Consider the following 11,980-nt stretch of genomic DNA (forward strand, 5'->3'; position numbering starts at 1 on the left):
GGGGCGGGGGGACTGGTGGGTGCGGCCGGGAATATGCGGCGGGAAGGCGGCAGGCGCTGCCGCGGGCTGCCGGGCCTCACTCCCGGGGGACAGGTGACCCGCCAGCGCCCAACGGCGGCGGTTGCGCTGAGGCCGGCGGCTGAGTAGGCCGTGGGGGCGAAAGGCTGCTGCTAGGAGGGAGGTCTGCTCACAGAGTGAGGCAGAGCGACTTGGCTGAACGTTTTAGAAGTGTTTCCCATTTCCAAGTTCTGGTGGATTCTTTGCCAGAATTTGAATTACGATTTTTCTGATCGCTTCATACTCAGATACTTCTTGATGTAAGGCTATACACACAGAGATGTAGCGTCTCCTGAGCAACATAAAAATTGCTGCTCAGTTGGAGTGAACTGGGCTAATTAATTACCTTCTTTGGGCTGTCTTTCTGGAAGGAGTAAAGTGTCAAAATCATTAAAAATAATCTCATACTTAACCCCATATCAGGAAAATAATGGGGTTTTCCAGATTTCTTAAAGTATTCCACAAAGTCACAGGATTTGCATTTCTAAGGTTCCCTTTCACAACCAAGACAGACACTTACTTCATTTGTAAATGAAGAAGTTCCCTTTAATCAGCACCTTATCATTAAATTTGACTACTCAGAAATATATATATATTTGAAATGTCTTCGCAATTTGTTGCTTTTTCAAATCTTTACAAAATGGATTTGCCTTAATGTCAGCATCACTGTACAGAACTTTGAGACACCTGCAGAGCTGAAAGAACCTCACAAATCAGTTTTTTACAGGGGCCTGGCATGACATTACGTATCAAATGTATTTCTTGTTCTAAAATGTCTAGTAATACAGATAAATATTTTTAAAAGAATTGTACAAGCCAAGAAGAAAACACTTTATATAGCAAGTCTTCATATAAAATTGTCCTGGTTTCAGCTGGAATGGAGCTAATTTTTCTTCCTAGTAGCTACAATAGAGCTGTGTTTTGGATTCAGTATGGGATTTGGTATGAGAAGAATGTTGATAATACACTGATGCTTTCAGTTGTTGCTATGAAATCGAGGACTTTTCAACTTCACATGTCCTGCTACTGCGTGGGTACACGAGAAGCTGGGAGGGAGCAGAGCCAGAGCAACAGACCCAAACTGGCCAAATGAAATATTCCATATCATATAACATTGTGTTCAGTATATAGATTGGGGTGGGCTGAGAAGCTCATGCTTTTCCAGCACTGCAGTTTCAGGATTTTCTCCCCTCTGGGATCGCTATCTGGGAATGGACTGGGCATCAGTCAGCAGGTGGTGAGCAATCATGTTGTGCATCACTTGTTTGTATATTCTATTAATACCATTATTATTTTAACTTTATTTCAATTATTAAATTGTTTTTATCTCAAGCTACAAGTCTTCTTACCTTTACCCCTCCAATTCTCTTCCCCATCCCCTGGGTGGAGAGGGTGGGTGAGCAGCTGCGTGGTGTTTGGCTGCCAGCCAGAGCTGATTGAAGAGAACCAGTTTCATAGAAGGAACTAGAACAACTCTACTTGGATATAGTAATACTCTGACAAAGCCAGAGCAAAATAGCAAAATTAAGAAATTAGTCCCAACTGTTATTTTTGATCCTAAATAAGGTGCGCAAAGAACTTACTTTATTCCTTTTTTCTGTCATGATTTTTGAGAATTCTCATAGTCTCAAATGCGGTGCTCCTGCTAGCAGTGAAGACCTTTCCAAGCATCCACTGGAGGGCAGCAGACCCCAAACCTTGCCACGTCACGAGGCGGTTCAAAAAGAGAAAAGAAAAGAAAAAAAAAACCTTAGCCTTCCATTGGCCGTTCGTCACATTGGTGCCCCATTTTTTCACAGAAAAGTGTGTACAAAACGGACAGCACGGGCAAACCCGGACAATGCTATATTTTCTGGGCTTCTGCATGACACCAATACTCTAGGTCCACAGATAGCCGAAGGGATGCTGTTAAGGTGCTGCTGATTCACCATTGGGTGATGAAACAAGCACTGAGTCCTTACCCTCTTAAGTGATGCTCAGTGTTTACCAGATCAGCTGAGATAGTGAAAAATAAAGTAATTTTTAAAGTCTCGTCTGCTCCAGCTGGCTCAGATATTTAATCTCTTGCAAGATAACCTGATTATGTGACTCCTGTTGGTAAAGCAGAATCTTACAAGCATATGAGTTAATAGGATCCACTGCAGTTTAACTAACACGGTAAAGGCAATATTGTCTGCTCTTTTAGTTACAGTTCTGTAGCATCCCGTACAACAGTTTTGGTCTAAATTTCAACTGAAGTAATATGAAAAACATATAAGAGGTCCAACTTACACAACAATCAAAGTCTGCTTAGTGATGGACCACTATGAAAATTCTAGTTGCTACCTATGCTCAGTAGTGTGAGAGTGTCAACTCTGTGCAGCTGTGGGAGATTCAGTATGTTAAGAGTCAAATCATGTGTTACTGGTAAATGATTAAGAGGCAAGTTGGCATTGGCCTGTCAGCCCTGCACAGCTGTGGGAGATTCAATACTTAACAGCCAAATCAACATTAACTGGGGAGCTCTGTTTGGGGAGCTTGGTGAAGGTGGAGAGCTCTGCTCAGGTGCTGGCTTGGAGAAGCACCAGCTCTGCTCTGGCCTGGCCTGGCCTGGCCTGGAGAAGCAGCAAGGCTTGGAGGAGAAGCAGGCCTTGGAAGAAAGATAAGTCAGCTCAGGGAAAGTATGGAATTGTTTTTGGGAGAGAGGGTTGATGACTGCCTAGTGGCTGATTTGTTTATTGTGAAGTAAGAGCTTAGGCAAGAGCATAAGTATGTATTAATGTAAGAAGAGAAAAAGAGATATTAAAGAAGATAAACAGCCCCTGCCCTGCAGAAAGAAAAAATATTGTGAAGTGTGACTTACTTTGGCTGCTACAGCTTATTACAACTTACTAAAACTTAATACACAGTAGCATTTTTTGAGTTGTCCCCCAAAGCTGACAATTTAATTTCTTTAATAGCATTTTGTGCTTTAGGCAGGAAAGGCTCACTCTGTATATCAGTCAGAAGGTCTTGAAGGAGGCATGTCTCACCAGTGTTAGAGAAACTGATTGAGCACTCAGTTCAGCCTTGCCACACTTTCAGCAGTGCGAAGGGACAAAACTTCTCTTTCAAAGATTGCTAACTTAAAAGGATTTTCCAAGTTCTGGCACAGCAGGGAAAACAGGAACACTGACATCTGAGCTGAATGATTAAATACATTAAGTCAAGCCTTCTGAGTTTGGGATTCAATGGTTTTCATAAAATTAAATCAGTCCTGAATCCCAGAACTCAGCTAAAGTAATAAATTTAGGTATGGTGATGTATTTGCTTTTTCAAATTTATCTTTTATACTTAGAAGTAATATTTATTTCCTTATTTAAAACAAGCAATTTTCTCAGCACCTGCATTAAACTTTTCTGTCTTTTTTTTAAGCACCCCAAGTATCTCATACTTTCAGTTTAGAAGCATCTCGCTCATTTTGTAAGTGCACAGTAATGCATCCTGAATTTTTGATAAAAGTTTTGCATGGCTGGCCTAACTGCTTAATGCATTCTCATTCAAGAATTAGTGCATTTTTAGGCTAATTTATTTTCATATAACCCAGCTCCATCGTATTTGTGAAGTAGGAATGGTAGGAATTTCTACACTTCAAAACAGATTAGTGAGAGGCAGCTCCGTTGAAGAGGAGAAAATTATTTGGCAGAACTTGGATGCACAAATCATACTATTAACAGTCCATAGAAAATCAGCTGACTTCAGCTCCGTTTTGTCCTTTGGAGTTTTCTACCCTACCTGCAGTTGGTAAGACTCTAATGAACCTGTGTCTTAGTCAAATCAAAGTAGAGATGAAAAATATCAAATTTAGATCAGCTTTCCCTTAGGATAGAGCCAGCACTTTCCAAAGTGGAATTATGCAAGTTATAAAACTAAAGCCTTACACCTGGCAGTTCAAAATGGCATATATGTGTTGTAATTTCCTTTTTATATGAATTTAGGGCCCCAAGGATTTTTTTGTCAAGAGGAAAAAATATTAAATTACTAATGGGACATAGAAGTCTTTGACACAATCTTGTTTACTAACAAGAAATGGATCAAAGCCTGTTTTTCTGGTCACAAAAGCAACTAGCCAGCAGATGGGAGAATATCTTTGCTCACAATTCCTTTTCCTAGTATCTTCTTCTGTTCCTTTTCTTCCTCAGAACTGCACAACTATGCTGTGCTAACAGTCTTTTCAAGCAAAAGTGTGGGAAGACATGCTGATGTCGGCAGCAGTTCAGCATCCAGTCCTCACACCTGTGTGCTAGGCTAGGCAGGACACCCCCACACCTCTTAGCCAATTTGGAGTCTCTTGGGTGGGAGGTACCACCCTTACCCCCAGCTCATCATCATGCTGCCACTTCACAGTCTGCCATGTTGTGGCTGTAAGCCCTGTTCAAGAAAAATAGTATGAATCTTGTCTTTTGCAAATATTTATTAAAGAGATATTCAAAAAAATCAGTGTGCCATCATAAATATAATGTATGATAATACAGATGAAGAAACACAGCCCAAATATCTCGCGGGCCTGACTTTATTCCTAAAGGCTGAGTCCAGCTAGCATCTGAATTGGGGAAGAGGATGTCACTATCTGACTGCTCCCACACTGCGTGACTAACACTGGAATGCATCAGGGTAGTCGAGGAAGCTGGAAATACAACAGTGAGAATTTCCTATATTACTCACAGTATGCAGTATTAAACAAATGCATAAGACTTTTCAGTCATTTGGGGTGAGCTGTATGACTCGTGTCTAACTACATTTTTTTATGATTAAACATCCCAAATATGTGCCAAGGAACACCTCATATCAGGCTCTGCTGTATGCATTATTTACTTTGATTCTCATTCAAAAATAATGACTTTGTCTTTTCTTTGCTTGGTAGGCTGCACTGTAACAATTTACTTACCAGATAGTAGCTACTGTATATGCTTGGACCTATTTTAAAAAAGGCATCATAGCCAGTTAGTTTTTCCTGGAGTTCAGATTATACTGGCTTTATTGCCTCTAAAGATCTAATCTTAGCAGGTGCTGACAGCACTCAAATTTTAAATGACCTCATACATTTTGTATATCTCAAAGAAAATTGAATGCAGCTGTAGAGTGAAGCAGGTGGTGGGTAACTCCAGCATTTCTTAGCAGTATCCATAAACAAATAAATATTCCTTTAAGTGGATATTGTTCCTACTGCTAAGGCTGAGTTTAAACTGTGTCTCTGTATCTTTGACTTCTTTATAAAATTATATATTTTTATGTTGTGAAGGTTTGTGGACAAAATTGGCTTTTTTCCACTGTGGAATCAAGCCGTTAATAATGAAAATAGTATGACAGTGGAAGTATTTTCTGACAGATTCCAGAGGAGCCTTCTTTGTATTTAAATTTGGGTAGAGATACTTTGGTATAACAGACCTTTTTGTCTTATTTTTCCCATGTTCTCTAGAAAACAGAAGGCAAATTTCTGCTTGAGATGTAGCAGCAGCATGTTTTATTATGGATTCCTCAAGCTACCAGGAAGCAATTCTGTAACATTTTTGCTGTCAGGGGCTACAAATAGTACAGAACTGATGTTTTCACCTTCTGGAGGCATATTGGAAATACATTTTTCAGATAAATCACTGGCCAACCTCAAACTACATGTTAGGAAAGAAGACTGAAGAGAGTGAGAAAAAAAGGTCCAGAATGAAAGTGTGCTGAAAGACAAATAAATTGCCTCAGGTCTTTTGATCTAGTAACTTCCCTGAGGATCTGGGTCTGCAAGGTGCAGGGCAGATCCTGCTTTATTGTAAGGGCAAATTAAATGGGAAAGAGCTTATACTGATCCCAAATTGGGTCTTTCAAAATGATGCAGAATAAAGAAACCCTATAACCAGGTTAATTTTGGTAGCACCAAACTGGGGAGCAACATCACACATAAACCAGACTGTGGTTTTGAGGGAGCAGCAACTTCTGGTGAAAAATTAGCTGGGGGCTATAATCAGCAACAGGAGGTTATTTGAAGGGGGTGACCCTCTTGAGCTGTCTCTGTTGAAATCAGGTCTGCATGTCCACGGCCTAACAAGTAAAGCAACAGTGATTACATAAAACAACATGATAAGTAGTTTCCTGCTGGAGGACTTCTGATTTCTACTGTGTTAACCTCCATAGCAAACATAAAGTTGTCTCCTTGTGCTGAATTGACTAGAAATGCAAGACTTTGCAAGAGTGCTGAGCAGACAGAAGCTGGCATTAATGAAATATTTACTAGGTGTAAAATTCTTTCACCTCTGTGCAAGGTGAGTGAAATGCAGAAAATTAAGATAGCATAAATGAAAGAAAGACTTAGGACACTTGTGAGAAACCAGGATCTGTGGAAGGATACACTGAAGTGTATCTCCTGTGTTTTCTGCAGAAAATTATGTGATGTAGAGTTTCAAGTGCTGGATTCTCAATTGCATTTTTATGACCTGCAGTTGCAATACTAGAACTGTACAGTGAAGTCACAGCATTTGTAAACAACAGGAGCGAATGGCACCCAAAGCACTAATATTTCTTTTTTGTTAGTAGCATTCTAGCAGACCCGCATCAATTATTAGTAATGCAGTATTAAGTGTCATGTGTGAGCTCTTAATGCCTGTAGGGCTACAAGAACCAACAAACATTTATTCTGTGTTGAAAGCTCAAATACTCATCTTTAGTTGTTCTGTCTACTTAGAGTCCACCTTAGAAGTTTTCTTGGAAAGTCTCAGACAAAGACTTCACAATTAGTCAATAAAAATAAGATGCAAGGATCACTAGGAGGCAAGAATGCAATACCATCTAAACGAAGCAGAGAGTAATCCTTATTCTTCAGCATTTAAAAAACAGGTGACGACTGGAAAACATCCTGCTTAGAAAAGCATTGCTTATGCCACCTTATGCTGTATATATTTTTTTTATTTCCTTCTCTATTTCTGTTACTCAGGATGCCTCCTTGATCCTGACATTCTGGTTTCTTTATTCAAGCCTTTTATTTCTTCTTCAAACTCTTTGAAAACATTTTTTTTTATGAGAAATATTTCTAGTATCATCTTTTCTAACTAGACCTTCAGTGTGCTTAGCACAGGCTTTGTTCTGAACACAAATCAGGAACCACCTACTGTGTAATCACCTGTTTCCTGTCTTCTAATGAAGGCTTATTCCGGTTAACCTCAGTATGCCTTTCAGAACTGTTACCTGTTCTACCTTTGAACCAATCTTTTGACAGTTTTTCTGTGGAACATCTCTGTCTCCCTTTTCAAAGTAAATTTCTCTGACTGGGAATATTGTTTCAGGACTGTATCTGTATTTCCTACTCCCCTTCCCCCATCTTTAGCTTATTCATCATTTTCCTGTGTTTTGAAGTCCACCAAAAGCCTTCATTCAGCTGAGTATGTGAACGGAATCTTTGTTCAGCAAAATGCTTGATTATGTTTTTCAGTCCTGTTGGTACAAGTGAGTTAGGAGCACATGTAGTACTGCACTGGGACCAGTTCCTGTCCTTGTGGAGCGCAAGAATTAAGCACAGTGATCCTCATTTATCTCTGCAATTCTCTCTCCCCTTCCTCTTAACACTCCCCCTCCCTCAGTTGTGGACAGTATTCCAACTGTATGACTTGAATGCAAGACAGTTCTATCTGAATATGGTAGTTTCCATCAAACCCCCCTGTAAAATGTCATACTCTGGTTATTGATAGCAGTTTGGAACAGATGGCCAGATAGGAAGTGTAGCACACAATTAAAATTCACTGTAGCACTATTCTTGGTTTCCATTAGAGTCACAAAAAACGTAGCCAGTGTTTCCATCTCTTAAAAAAATAATCTTTTTTCTGTGGTGCCCTGTATACATACTCTACAAAGACATGCCTGTTGGTCTGGGTAAAAGGTATTTTTAAATATTGACTTAATTTTATCTGCATGAGGGTCCAGTTGACACTTAAGAGTTGTCAATTAAAATCAGTATAGGCTGTGTAGAGAAGGTCTTTGCAGACAATAGATCTATATATATCCATTGCTGCAAGCTGAGGTTCATGCTAACAACCCTATATCCTGAACATTTCTGGGGTTTTTAGGCTGCCTGCACTCTAATGGGCCAAAAAAAAAAAATGATATTAATGTGCTGCTGTCACTTTGTCTGCACTCACTTCCTCACAGGTAAACACAGAGAATAGGTAGCAGCACAGAACAGAGAAAGACAAAGAACATGCTGTCTTCTCAAATGTCCTGTGTTTTGCAGGATGGCCTATGTATGGTGGTGTTCTTGGGATACTCTGTGATCCTGATGCTTTTTCACAGAAGTACATGCAGCCAAGGATGCCTATCCTACTCTGAACTACTGTAGTACAACCCAAGAGATAAAGTGTCAGGTTTTGGTGTGAATATGAAATGGCAGACCCTAAGACTCCCAATCTGAACAATATCTACAGCTTGGAGAGACTCCTCTCTTGAGCAGAAACTAAATGGATATTCCTGTCCAGTTGACACTGAATTAAACTTGTATGATTATCAGATTAATTTGATAAATTAAGAAGACCTTTGCTAGTTTCTTACTGTTCAAAGCTGTCTGGAAGGAGCAGGGGTATTGCCTGAGGTAGAGGCAGAGGATTTGGGCAGGTCCCTCCAGCGCAGGCAGAGCTGTGGCTGCCCACAGATCCAGCAGAGGGAAGCGTTGTTCTAAAATACCCACCCCTGCAGTGAGAACCTTTTTTGTTAACTGCAAGCCACATTATTGCACCAGGAAATCAATGATCTGGAGTGTAACACATGATTTGTAAATTCTCAGAAGGAGACAACCTTTAGCAAATGCCGGAAAGAGCAAGTGTGATAATAATCAGGATGTGCCAGGGACTGAAATTAAATTATATGGGGAGCTATGAAGCTTACATGGTTTTTATTCTCTTTAGGAGAATAAATGGTAATATAGCATTTTAGAGGTTAAAGAGTTGTGATCTGCTGGTTCAGGCTTCAGCTAACTATAAAGCTCATATCAAAAAATGGGATCTTGAGAAACAGGCGGTCAGCAATGCACTTGGTGATCACAAGGCAAGTTGTCATAGGGTGCTTTATTCAAAGAACTGGCTCAGCTTCAGATAACTGCTGCCAGCACAATTGCCAATCAAGATGATGTTGCTCCTGCAAGTCCAAGCACTACTGGAGGGTAAAAGACAATATCATTTCTCTGATTTTAAAAAGAATGTTCAATAGGAAATATTTTAAAGTAAAATTTTGACTATAAATATTACCCTCTTAAATATACAGGACTCTGCTATATAGCTTTCCATTCCTTACCACATGAGATTTCTCAAAATCATACAAGTGAAGGGATTGAAGTAGATGCTCATGACACTCATTAGTCACACTGAGCATAACATTTGAAACTGTTATATCTTCTGAGATTCAGAGCTGATTTTGTAACATCTAAATATCAAGTTAAAAAAGATCAGAAGATGGCATGATGTGTGAAATGAAACTCAACTTTCCCTGGATTGTCAAGCTGTTGTTTTTCAGTATCTTATAAATGGCTGTGACAAACAATTAGAAGGGGTGTCAGAGCTTGAAGAACATTTTCCAGATAATGTTGCTTGAAAAAGATTGGAAGAAATTAATCCTAAAATAATTGCACTAAGATAACCCCAAAGAGCTTGATCTGCTAGGTATACAGTCAGGAGCTGCACAGCTAAAAACAGCGTTGTTTTTGAGTAGGCGGTTAACAAAATATTCCCTTTGCTCAGATATCATTGCTTGGAGATTTGTGGGGTGTGACTGATGAGTCGAGTGCTACCCTTGTGCCTCCCCAGGAGCTGCTCAGTAGCAGAGTAAAAACCTAGAAAGCTGTGTTGCAATCTTTTGCTCAAGCAATTATGAACCTTATGACAATAAACTTCAGTGTTCTGACTTAATACTTTTCCTTTCATTTTTATCACAAATAGTTCTTGGTTTTACAATTTAGAACAAATAGTCCTTGGTTTTATAATTTAATTAAACATTAATTTGTCATCCTAGCTTATTGCTGACAAAAAGAAAATACGGCAGATCCTGGAGACAGACTTTTCATTTTTGAGTGAGTAGAAAGATTATAGAATAAGATGTACTTTTATTTATTTTGCTCACAGAAAGGGGAAATAGTTCCAATAAGGTAAAATGGATCAAATCATTCCTCAGGGAAACCCTAATAGAGCAGAAGATTTGTCCTGATGATGGAAGTCCAGATACAGCCAGCTAAGGAGGTGACAGGTGATGAGACAAAAGGGAACCCATCTTCTGGGAAGGTTGCTGGCCTGCTCTCTGCTGTTCACCAGACCTTACCAACGACTCCTGGAGCAGTAATTGCAGACAGTGCCACGCTGTTGTCATCTTTGGGATGACAATAGCAGCTTCTCTGAGGTTAGATTACTATCAAAGTACAGCACCTTAAGTAGAATCTATCAGCCTAAAAACAAATACAAACCAAATACATTCTCTGCTAGGCTACCAATATGACTCTGAACTAGTGAAACAAGTGTGCGCTTTTTTTTTTTTTTTTACAACATACATGTTTGTATTAGTATTTCTATGTGTTTGGATTTAAAAGCAAGTTTCACTTTTACTTGTAATTAGTTTCACTTTTGGCTCAACTGCAATGCTTGTGTTTCAAAACAAGCACATACTTTTATGTATATTTTAATGGCTCTTTTAAGTTGAAGTTAATCATAATAGCTAAATGTGTACTAAATACAATTTGTAAATTGTAATCTTTGCAAAACTTAGTGTCTGTGATGTTTAAATGAAGGGGGTTTTGTACACCTGTGAAGAAAAGGATTTTTGTATTTTATGGAGAAAAACAATGTTTTGAAAATAGACCCTTTTCCAATGAAACTGATGACTAGACAAACAATAAACATTACTTCAGCAGAGCAAGTGCAAGGAGTAAAATTATATTGTAAACAGAATTTTGAACAGATTCTTGCAATGGAGTTGCTAATAATGAAAATATGGCAGGGAAATTACTTGAGTAGATTGAGCTCTTTGTATGACTGAGAGGGGGCCAACACAGCTCATTTGTCCCAGTTATTTGCAGAAATCTAGGTAGGAATCAAAATTTTCTTTCAGGCTTTCGTGCATTTCCCCCCCAGAAGCAGCCTCCTCAGACGTTCGGAGGAGGGAGCTGCACCGTCCGCGGGAGAAAGAGGAAGTGAAGTAGGAAAGTCAAATGAATCCACGATTGATTTTTTTATTAAAACATTGTGTATGTTTGTGAACTTTTTTATTCTCTTACCAGGTTTTCACTGGAACTGGAGAGTCACAGAAGGGTCTCGCCGTGCGGACTTTTGCCTGCCCCCTGCAAAAAGGGGGGTGTGCGCTGGGTGTACCTGCCCGCGGTAACGGGAGGACCGCTGCTGCAGCCCAGATCCAGCGGTAGCGCCTCTGTGCTCTGCTACCCCCGCCGGGCTCCCCTCGCCTGGGCGAGCACTCGGGGGGGGTTGGCGGGGGGGGTGGTTGTTCATCCTCCCCCGCTGCCCGCGCCGCCGCCCCCGGGGCCGTCTCCGGGACCGGGACCCGCACCCCTTCCCCCGGCCCAGCGCCCGGACTCAGCCGAGGCCTCCGGTGCGCACAAAACCGCTCGCTCTCTGTCAGATTAAACTGCCTCTTCGCAAGCGTCACCTCCTCTCATTTTTATTTTTCAAGCGCCGGCGATAATTGCTTTCTCACTTCTTCCACCTCCTCCTGCTTCGAGCTGCTCCATTTGTTTAAATGCCGGCACCGAGGGGGCGGCGGCTGCCGGCGGACGCCGGGGGGCTCTCAGCCTGACGGGGCTCCCCGCCGCGGGCCCAGCCGCGGTGCCAGGACCGCCCCCTGCCCCCGGCGGCGGCCCAGGAGGGGCCGTCAGGTGGCTCCGCAGGTGAGCGCCGAGGGGCGGGCAGGGCAGGGCAGAGCAGAGGAGGGGGCCAGGCGC

The 11,980-nt window shown here is 41.0% G+C and overlaps 1 long non-coding RNA gene across 1 annotated transcript; it reads left to right on the forward strand.

Moving 5' to 3' along the window:
• Positions 1-2,682: 2,682 nt before the first annotated feature.
• LOC141926839 (uncharacterized) lies at positions 2,683-11,681 on the forward strand. The gene is made up of 2 exons (XR_012624221.1): positions 2,683-2,717; positions 11,306-11,681. It is a non-coding gene; the product is annotated as an uncharacterized LOC141926839 (long non-coding RNA).
• The last annotated feature ends 299 nt before the right edge of the window (positions 11,682-11,980 follow it).

The sequence above is a fragment of the Strix aluco genome, chromosome 8, assembly GCF_031877795.1.
Source record: "Strix aluco isolate bStrAlu1 chromosome 8, bStrAlu1.hap1, whole genome shotgun sequence".
Classification (NCBI taxonomy): domain Eukaryota; kingdom Metazoa; phylum Chordata; class Aves; order Strigiformes; family Strigidae; genus Strix; species Strix aluco.